This window comes from Euprymna scolopes, unplaced genomic scaffold, assembly GCF_053919585.1.
Source record: "Euprymna scolopes isolate OS-2025 unplaced genomic scaffold, ASM5391958v1 sca1, whole genome shotgun sequence".
NCBI lineage: Eukaryota > Metazoa > Mollusca > Cephalopoda > Sepiida > Sepiolidae > Euprymna > Euprymna scolopes.
Genome location: NW_027633102.1, coordinates 680,564 through 690,563, shown reverse-complemented (window position 1 = coordinate 690,563; position 10,000 = coordinate 680,564). Strand labels below are relative to the sequence as shown.

At 59.8% G+C, this 10,000-nt stretch overlaps 2 non-coding genes and 1 pseudogene across 2 annotated transcripts in view; all 3 read right to left on the bottom strand.

Moving 5' to 3' along the window:
• Nucleotides 1–2,121, bottom strand: part of LOC145273138 (large subunit ribosomal RNA) — a 5,721-nt gene extending 3,600 nt beyond the window's left edge. The window contains exon 1 of the ribosomal RNA XR_013866170.1: nt 1–2,121. This exon is cut by the window's left edge and continues 3,600 nt beyond it. This is a non-coding gene — a ribosomal RNA (large subunit ribosomal RNA).
• A 595-nt stretch (nt 2,122–2,716) lies between these two features.
• LOC145273311 (5.8S ribosomal RNA) lies at nt 2,717–2,874 on the bottom strand. Its single transcript, XR_013866307.1, has one exon. It is a non-coding gene; the product is annotated as a 5.8S ribosomal RNA (ribosomal RNA).
• A 395-nt stretch (nt 2,875–3,269) lies between these two features.
• Nucleotides 3,270–5,640, bottom strand: LOC145273422 (small subunit ribosomal RNA; annotated as a pseudogene).
• Between the last annotated feature and the right edge of the window lie 4,360 nt (nt 5,641–10,000).

The following is a 10,000-nucleotide window of genomic DNA, read 5'->3' as shown; positions in this document are numbered from 1 at the left end:
ATTGCGACGATCGAGCGCCAGCTATCCTGAGGGAAACTTCGGAGGGAACCAGCTACTAGACGGCTCGATTGGTCTTTCGCCCCTACACCCGGTTCCGACGATCGATTTGCACGTCAGAGGCGCTTCGGACTTCCACCAGAGTTTCCTCTGGCTTCATCCCGACCGGGCGTGGATCGCCATCTTTCGGGTCCCTGGTCGCTCGCTACGCCAGAGTCGGCCGAGTCGTACTCGGAAAAAGGGGAAACCGACCCGGGGGTGATGCGCCCGCGCGCAGCGCCTAAACTCGACGACAAAATAGGACTAGTTCAAGCCGCGGGATCTCACCGATGGGCGGAAGGAGGATATGGAAGCTGGCGCCCGGCAATTCCCCTTTTTGGAAGATGCGCCGGTCCCCTCTCGGGGAGGAGGGAAAAACAACCGCACGTCAGCCACGAGCCTTCCCTCTCCTATCTCTCTCGGGAAGAGAGAAAAAAGGAAAAGTTGCGGGCACCGCAGCAGCGACGGCGGAAGGCCGAAAACGCCGCGCCGGCGGGATCGGGCACGGCTCGGAGGCGGGTGAGGCGAGGAGAAGACGACGGCACGAGACCGACGACACCCCCCGACGACCCCCGGACGACTTTGCCACGACACCTCTCCCGATCGACGCCCTCCTACACGCTCTCTCGCTTTCGCTTCGCCTTCGGGGTTAGTCAGAGGTGGCCCCTACGACTCGCGAACGGCCAGGACTCCTCGGTCCGTGTTTCAAGACGGGTCGGGTGGGTTGCCGATGCACGTCGCTGACCCGGGGTGGCGGGCGGCTCGAGTAAAAAAGCGTCGCCGAGCGACCTCTCCGGAAACGGAAACGGGCGCGGGCGGGGTTGCCCCCGACAAGAACCCGAAACGTCGGCGAGGTGCGTGACGGCGAGGCCGCGCCAGTCCTATCCCGCCTCTCATCGCGCACGCGCCCGAGACGGTGGGGCGCCTAAGGAGCGACACACAGAGTGCGTCGCCCGCACGCGACTTCCGGCGGGATCAAAACGGACCGGCTCGCCACGTGTAACGGATCGTGTCAGATTTCCTCCGTTCCCGGCAGAAAGGGGCAGTTACGTTCGCGGGCCCGACGGCCGGTGGCCCCCGACTTCACAAGGTGGGAAGACGGGGGTTTTCAGGGTGATGAAACGCCTGCCGCCTACGGAAAAAAACCCGCGTGTTCGACCTGCACGCCGGGAACGGGTCGCGACGACGGACCGGAGGGGAAGTGCGTCCGGTGCCGGCCGCGCGGAGGTCGCGCCGAAGCGCCCGCGCCATGATTACGCCGAGCGATGAGAAGGGGACGGGTGCAGCGGAGTCGCGCGCGGAGGGAGCAGGAGGAAAGAAGAAGCGGCGGCGACGGATGCGGCGGGTTAGGGCCCGGCGGCAGCAGCGATCGAGAGGACGAGTCCCCTCCGTCGCAGCCAACCGACGCAGCCACCTACCGACGCCGCGGTCGTCACCACGTTTCCCTTCCCGCTATCCACGCGGCCCGTCTCCTTCGTCGGCGACGCGGGCACAAAAGCTGGCCCGCGGAGAACGAGTTCCCCGCGGACACGACGAACGACGACCTGTGCCGCGACGGCCTCTCTTTCAAGAACACACATCGAGTTTGGGCTCGAGCCTAGGCAGCACCGGACTGAGTCCCCCCGCGATCGCGGTGAGCGGTCCCACCCGTTTACCCCTGGGCGGTTTCACGTTCTCTTGAACTCTCTCTCCAAAGTTCTTTTCAACTTTCCCTCACGGTACTTGTCGACTATCGGACTCGTCCCGGTATTTAGCCTTGGATGGAGCTTACCACCCGATTTGGGCTGCGTTCCCAAGCAACCCGACTCTCGGATCGAAGGCCGTCGCTCGCCGTCCGCACCGAATGGGCCTGGCACCCGCCGCGGGCGGCCCCGATCGAGGGAACTCCGAACTATGCGAGACGAAAACGAACGGCTGCCTTCGACCCATGCGCCACACGTCCCGAAGCCTTTAACTTGCGACGGGATTCGGCGTTGGGCTTCTCCCGGTTCACTCGCCGTTACTAAGGGAATCCCGGTTGGTTTCTTTTCCTCCGCTTAGCGATATGCTTAAGTTCAGCGGGTCGTCTCGTCCGAGCCGAGGGCGGCGGTTTTTAGTAGAGTGTGGTGTTTGGAGGAGAGGAATCTCGATCGGTACCCTCCGTGTGACGACGGCTGGCCGATATAGCGCCCGTCCGACCGAAAATGAAGAAGCCAACAATTAAAAAAAAAGCGTGGGTCCTCCCCATCCGACGTTGCCTACGACGCGGCCACCTTTTTACGGTGCGACGGCCGTGCTCGTCGCGCTGCTCGAGGCGTCGCTGAGAGACACCTTCATGAGGCAGAGAGCGAGACGAGCAGGCGGCGCTTACGTCGGCAGTCGGTTAGGTCGGTGCTTTTTTTTTTGTTTTGTTCTCCCTTCGGCTGCTTTCGGACAGACTCCTCCTGCTCCTCCTCCACAGTGTTTCTTCACGCGGTCGAAAAGGGAAAAGACTCCGCGGTCTGCCAGCGGGAGACGAAGGAGGAGGCCGGAGAGGGTTTTAAAAAAAAAAAAGACATTGAAAGGAGTCAATTCTTTTTTTATTTTTCTTCCCCCTCGTCACTCGCTCCTGCGACGTCCCGGTTACCACCGTGCCGAGGACCGGGCGGGCACGGGGACGGCAAGATGTCGTTTCGTTAACGGAGAAAGACATGTAACGTTCCGCCTCTCGACCGGACGTGGCCCCGAGACAAGGGATCTCGGGGCCGCAATGTGCGTTCGAGGTGTCGATGTTCACTGAGTCCTGCAATTCGCATCAGTTCTCGCGGCTGGCCGCGCTCTTCATCGACGGACGAGCCGAGTGATCCCCCGTCCAGGGTTCAGCACTTGGGTTTTTTATATTAGTTTTTGTTTATATAGATTTAGTAGTGTGCGAGGAGGTCTGTGCGAGGAGGCGTGACGGCATTGCAATGTCGCGAGTAGTTTGTTTTTAGCTAGCGGCGGTGGCACAGCGGCTGCAAAAAAAACAAAAAACGATAAAGCGGCGACAAGGCAAAGAAGAAGCGGCCATCACTTGCGGTGGGCGAAAAAACAAACAGGTGGTAAGACGCGGAAGCAAGCAAGAAGAGCTGGGGCTTTAAAAACCTCCGCGTCACCACAAATCTATCTCTCGCTCCGCCTTTTATAGGTTTGTTTGCGCGCATTCGAGGCGTTGACGCCGACAGACAGAGGAGGTAGGCCGGAAAACAACAAACCAGTCTCGAACGGGAAAACGGTAATGATCCTTCCGCAGGTTCACCTACGGAAACCTTGTTACGACTTTTACTTCCTCTAAACGATCGGGTTCGGTCGTCTTCTCCAGGCATCGAACGCCGAGGCGTAGATGCACGAGTGTCGTGACGGACACGTCGCGCACTGCCCGGCGGCGTCGTCGGCCAGATCCGAGGACCTCACCGGACCGTTCGATCGGTAGTAGCGACGGGCGGTGTGTACAAAGGGCAGGGACGTGATCGACGCGGGCTGTTGACCCGCGCCTACCGGGAATTCCTCGTTCACGGGGTTGGTTACAGGCCCCGATCCCTATCACGGGAGGTGGTTCAGAGGTTTCCCAACCCTCTCGGGCCGGGGCGAAGTCCCCGCTGATACCTCCAGTGTAGCGCGCGTGCGGCCCCGGACATCTAAGGGCATCACAGACCTGTTATCGCTCCGCCTCGTGTGGCTTTCTGCCACCCGTCCCTCTAAGAAGTGCGTGAGAAAACCGACCCGGACCCGAGCGCCACGGAGGACGCCGAGCCCGCCGTAAAAATCACTGACATCGGCGCACTAGTTAGCAGGCCGGAGTCTCGTTCGTTATCGGAATCAACCAGACGGATCGCTCCACCAACTAAGAACGGCCATGCACCACCACCCACCGAATCGAGAAAGAGCTATCGATCTGTCAATCCTACCGGTGTCCGGACCGGGTGAGTTTTCCCGTGTTGAGTCAAATTAAGCCGCAGGCTCCACTCCTGGTGGTGCCCTTCCGTCAATTCCTTTAAGTTTCAGCTTTGCAACCATACTCCCCCCGGAACCGAACTCTGGTTTCCCGCAGGCTACCCGCCGGGTCATGGAAGCGAACGCCGGCGGATCGCCGGTCGGCATCGTTTACGGTCGGAACTACGACGGTATCTGATCGTCTTCGAACCTCCGACTTTCGCTCTTGATCGAGGAAAACGTGCTTGCCACACGCCATCGCTGCAGTTCGTCTTGCGACGATCCAAGAATTTCACCTCTAACGTCGCAATACGAGTGGCCCCGACCGCTCCCTTCGATCATTGCCTCGCCGTAGACGGAGACCGACAGACGTAGACGAGGCCCTCTTCCATCATTCCATGCTTATCGTATGCAAGCTTGAACAGCCCGCTCTGAGCACTCTAATTTTTTCAAAGTGAACGTACCGGCCGCCGCGGACACTCGGTTAAGAGCACCCTTGGAGGAGAAACCGCCGACCGCAACACGCGCGCAGACAAGACACGAAGCAGGGACTCGGAGCGGACCGGGGGGTTCAAAAAAAAAGAGGAACGCGCGGAAAGGGAGAGGGAGAGAAGCGCGGGGGTCAGAGTGCGGGGATGCGAATGAACACACCCAAACACACACACGTAGCACCCCCCCGTTAGACTACTCCCGGAACCGAACCGACGACCACTTGTTTTTTTTTTCCCGGATCCCGATCACGACCTCCTCGTCCACCTCGCCGGCAGGACCGCGTGGCGGGTATGCTAGCGGTTGACACCGGCGGAAAGGGCCGGGAATGCGAACGGACGACCAAAGTCAACGACGGACGATGGCGCCGCCGCCCCGGGGCCGCTTGCGCGACCACGAACCCGAGTTCGGACTACGAGCTTTTTAACCGCAACAACTTTAATATACGCTACCGGAGCTGGAATTACCGCGGCTGCTGGCACCAGACTTGCCCTCCGGTTGGTCCTCGTTAACGGATTTGAAGTGTACTCATTCCGATCGCGGGGCCTCGACAGAGTCCCGCGTCGTTATTTTTCGTCACTACCTCCCCGTGCCGGGAGTGGGTAATTTGCGCGCCTGCTGCCTTCCTTGGATGTGGTAGCCGTTTCGCATGCTCCCTCTCCGGAATCGAACCCCGATTCCCCGTTACCCGTAGTAACCACGGTAGGCACTTAACCGACCGTCGACAGTTGATAGGGCGGACCCTCGAGAGACCCGTCGCCGGGCGTGAAAGCTCGTGCGATCGACCAGTGAGTTATCCAGAGTCACCAAAGCGGAGCGCGCCGCCCTATGAGCCCCGCCACCGAACGGACCCGCGAGCGGGAACGCCGACGACGGGAGGACGGAATGACGCGCATCGGTCTCAGTCTAATATGTAGCGCCGCGACCCGGAACGGCCGACGCGGGTGCCAGCGCGCGAGGCGTGGCGACGACGGCGCGCCGACCGATCGCGGCCTGTGTCACATGTATTAGCTCTAGAATTGCCACAGTTATCCATCGCCTCCGAGGAGGAATACGGTCCCGAGGATTAGGTCCGGTTCCTGAGCCATTCGCGGTTTCGCCCGTTCTAATGCGTGGCGTGAACTTACACTTGCATGGCTTAAGCTTTGAGACAAGCATATGACTACTGGCAGGATCAACCAGGTATCGTTGGAATTTGGGACTTTGTTTCGACAGAACGACAGACCGACCGACCGACCGACCGACATAAGACAGACAACTACAACGACGGGCACGTGTTTATTTGTTTTTCGAGGAGGTTCGCCGTCAGTAGAAGCGCGCTGCCCGCGCTGATGGCCTCTTTTTTGTTTCTCCCCTGACTTGGACCGAGACCGAGACTCAAAGAACGAAAGCGACCAACGTCGACAACAACAACGACAACGGCACCCTTGACAGCGATACATACGACAAACGACAAGCAGCACGACGGCAGTGCACACGGACATCGAGGGTCAAGGTGCAGACTGAACTCGCCGAGGTCGTCGTCATCGTGGTCGCCATCGATTCCGTCTCGTCGTCGTCGTCGTCAACGTCCACGTCACAGCCGGCCGAGAAGAGAGAACAGACGACAGCGTCGACAACAACAACATCGACAACGGCACCCTTGACAGCGATACATACGACAAACGACAAACAGCACGACGGCAGTGCACACGGACATCGGAGGTCAAGGTGCAGACTGGAATCGTCGAGGTCGTCGTCATCGTGGTCGCCATCGATGCCGTCTCGTCGTCGTCGTCGTCGTCTTCGTCGTCGTCGTCGTCATCAACGTACCAACCGACCGAGACGAGAGAGCAAGCAACAACGTCGACAACAACAACGACAACGGCACCCTTGACAGCGATACATACGACAAACGACAAACAGCACGACGGCAGTGCACACGGACATCGGAGGTCAAGGTGCAGACTGAACTCGTCGAGGTCGTCGTCATCGTGGTCGCCATCGATGCCGTCTCGTCGTCGTCGTCGTCTCCGTCGTCGTCGTCGTCGTCGCCAACGTCAACGTCAACATCACAGCCGTCATCGGGGAGGAGCTGGACCAGGGCAGCGGCGGCGTAAATTTTCCCGTCACCTTCGTCGTCGCCTTCGTCGACCGACCGACCGACCGGCGTCGTGTTCGTGCTCGGAAAACCGAGGAGAGACAACGTGCACATGGCGCGTTCTCGCAAGCGGCTCCTCGGTCCGATTTTTTTGGGCGGCTTTTTCGAGCTTTTTTTTTTTCTCACCCTTTCGTCCGTGCGACGGCGAACGTTAGGGGAAAAAAAAAAAAAAAAAAAACGACAACAACGCGGCGGACCGGGCGAACAACATCGTCGACACACACGACATTGACGACCGGTCCCCCTTTTCACAATCGCATCGAGATAAAAACGAACGAGTCCGATTCGAGCACCGAGTCGCGAGCGGGAGGACTGTCGGTGCAAGTATCGATCACTGACGTGAGCGCTTCGCCGGACAGAGGATGGCTCATCCGGCAGCCGTGCAAATCGACGGTATGGGAAGAACGAACAAGAAGAGCAACGACTTGATCGGCGGCTTGGGAACTGCGGACGGTGAAAACGGGTTAATCGACTGCGACCACGACTGCTCGATCGATCTTCTTTGGCGCTAACAAAGGTGGAGGTGGCGCAAGAAGGGACTAGCGCTATCACCGTCCACGTATCAGAAGATGCGGCGGCAGACGTCGACGCTTATGCGTTGTCGGACGAGAAGTCGCTGCAGCACGTGTACCGCGAGCGGGACGTCCAAGGTTTTGCCAGACGGAAAGAAATCGGGTGTCAGCGAACGTTCACACGGCTGTGAGATCGGACGCTGACAGGAGTAGGAGGCGGCAGGCAGGCGGCGGTTACGGCGGCGGCGCCTGCTGCTGCTCATCCTCCTGTTTGCTGCGGCGACTTCCAGGACGGGAGAGCATCGAACAACGTACGTATGGTTACAAGGGGATCAGGATCTACATAGTGCATCCCCCGCGGCTATTTTTGTTTGTTTGTTCGCTCGTTCGTTAATTCGTTCGTTCGTTCGTTCGTTCGTTACAATGTACGTTTTTCCGTTCGACGGCGGCAGAGAGCGGCGGCGTTTCTCCCTAATCCGGAGGATTTATCGGTCGCACAGCGATGGGTCGTTCGGCCGATCATCGAAAGATTCGCAGGTAGTGGTTGAATGGCAGAACGGCAGCAACAACAGCGGCGGCTGAGAGCGGCGAACGCTGAGGCGGAAGCAGAAGCTGCAGCAAACGTATCGGCTAAACATGGTGGACATAGATATGGCTGACGACGCGGGTACCACGACGACTATGGAACCAGGAAAAGGAGCCGTTAGTTGTTCCAACATATCGTTCGACACGTCGAGCAGCCCTAGGTCCACGGAGAAGCACACACACGTACCACGTATTATAACCTAACGACGATGAGCGGGCGCACGGTTGGCAGGAACGAAGGCGGCGGATCAAAACAAGTTGGAGCGCGGGGCGACAGCGATAACGGTGACAGCCCTAGGCGGCGGAGATGCCACTTTCTGACGCCTTTGCGACAAGCCCGTAGAGACGTTCCGGACCACCACGAGGCAAAGAGTCGCTGCTCCGACGAACCGACACACCAAAGTGTGCTTCCTACCGAACATGTTTTATAAAACTTTCAAACTGGAAAACCCCAGAAATGGTGTTGGTATTTGTCCAGACCCACCTCCGACACCTGAAAATGGTGGTCAAAAAAAACGTCGATTATACGAAGCGACATTTCTGGTCGGCGATTTTCCAGTTTTACGCCTACTGCCACATGGGGATGTCGGTAGGCGTCGCAAAGTGCCTTCTCGTAGGCTAGGCACACCAGGACTTTGTCATTTTTTTCCCCCTCGACATTCCTGGTCCGGTCTATTCCGATTTTACACCTACCGCCATGTGGGGGTGGCAGTAGGCGTCGAAAAGTGCCTTCTCGACCGCTAGCGACACCACTACTTTATCGAGCTCTGGAGGCCCGCACACCGACCCGGGGGCCGCGGAGTCGACCCCGGGGGCCTCCGCCTCTCGCCGCCGCTCACTTGGACGCCTTCCGCAACCTGTGGTCCCGCTCGGGGCCGCCGGGAGCCTCGCCGACCTGACCGGTGTCGGTAGGCGTCTGGAAGCGCCCGGCCGACCTGGACGAGGTCCCCCTGGCCCCCGGGGGACACCCCTTAGTTGGATGGGGGTGCTGTCCCGGGCACACATGCAACCCGCGGCCGCCTACCGACAGCCCCCGTCGCTCGATCGCTACTCCTTTCCAACATATGTCGGAGAAGCCGGGCGGTTGTGAAACCCCAGAAATGGTGTTGGTATTCGTCCAGACCCACCTCCGACACCTGAAAATGGTGGTCAAAAAAAACGTCGATTATACGAAGCGACATTTCTGGTCGGCGATTTTCCAGTTTTGCGCCTACCGCCATGTGGGGGTGGCAGTAGGCGTCGAAAAGTGCCTTCTCGACCGCTAGCGACACCACTACTTTATCGAGCTCTGGAGGCCCGCACACCGACCCGGGGGCCGCGGAGTCGACCCCGGGGGCCTCCGCCTCTCGCCGCCGCTCACTTGGACGCCTTCCGCAACCTGTGGTCCCGCTCGGGGCCGCCGGGAGCCTCGCCGACCTGACCGGTGTCGGTAGGCGTCTGGAAGCGCCCGGCCGACCTGGACGAGGTCCCCCTGGCCCCCGGGGGACACCCCTTAGTTGGATGGGGGTGCTGTCCCGGGCACACATGCAACCCGCGGCCGCCTACCGACAGCCCCCGTCGCTCGATCGCTACTCCTTTCCAACATATGTCGGAGAAGCCGGGCGGTTGTGAAACCCCAGAAATGGTGTTGGTATTCGTCCAGACCCACCTCCGACACCTGAAAATGGTGGTCAAAAAAAACGTCGATTATACGAAGCGACATTTCTGGTCGGCGATTTTCCAGTTTTGCGCCTACCGCCATGTGGGGGTGGCAGTAGGCGTCGAAAAGTGCCTTCTCGACCGCTAGCGACACCACTACTTTATCGAGCTCTGGAGGCCCGCACACCGACCCGGGGGCCGCGGAGTCGACCCCGGGGGCCTCCGCCTCTCGCCGCCGCTCACTTGGACGCCTTCCGCAACCTGTGGTCCCGCTCGGGGCCGCCGGGAGCCTCGCCGACCTGACCGGTGTCGGTAGGCGTCTGGAAGCGCCCGGCCGACCTGGACGAGGTCCCCCTGGCCCCCGGGGGACACCCCTTAGTTGGATGGGGGTGCTGTCCCGGGCACACATGCAACCCGCGGCCGCCTACCGACAGCCCCCGTCGCTCGATCGCTACTCCTTTCCAACATATGTCGGAGAAGCCGGGCGGTTGTGAAACCCCAGAAATGGTGTTGGTATTCGTCCAGACCCACCTCCGACACCTGAAAATGGTGGTCAAAAAAAACGTCGATTATACGAAGCGACATTTCTGGTCGGCGATTTTCCAGTTTTGCGCCTACCGCCATGTGGGGGTGGCAGTAGGCGTCGAAAAGTGCCTTCTCGACCGCTAGC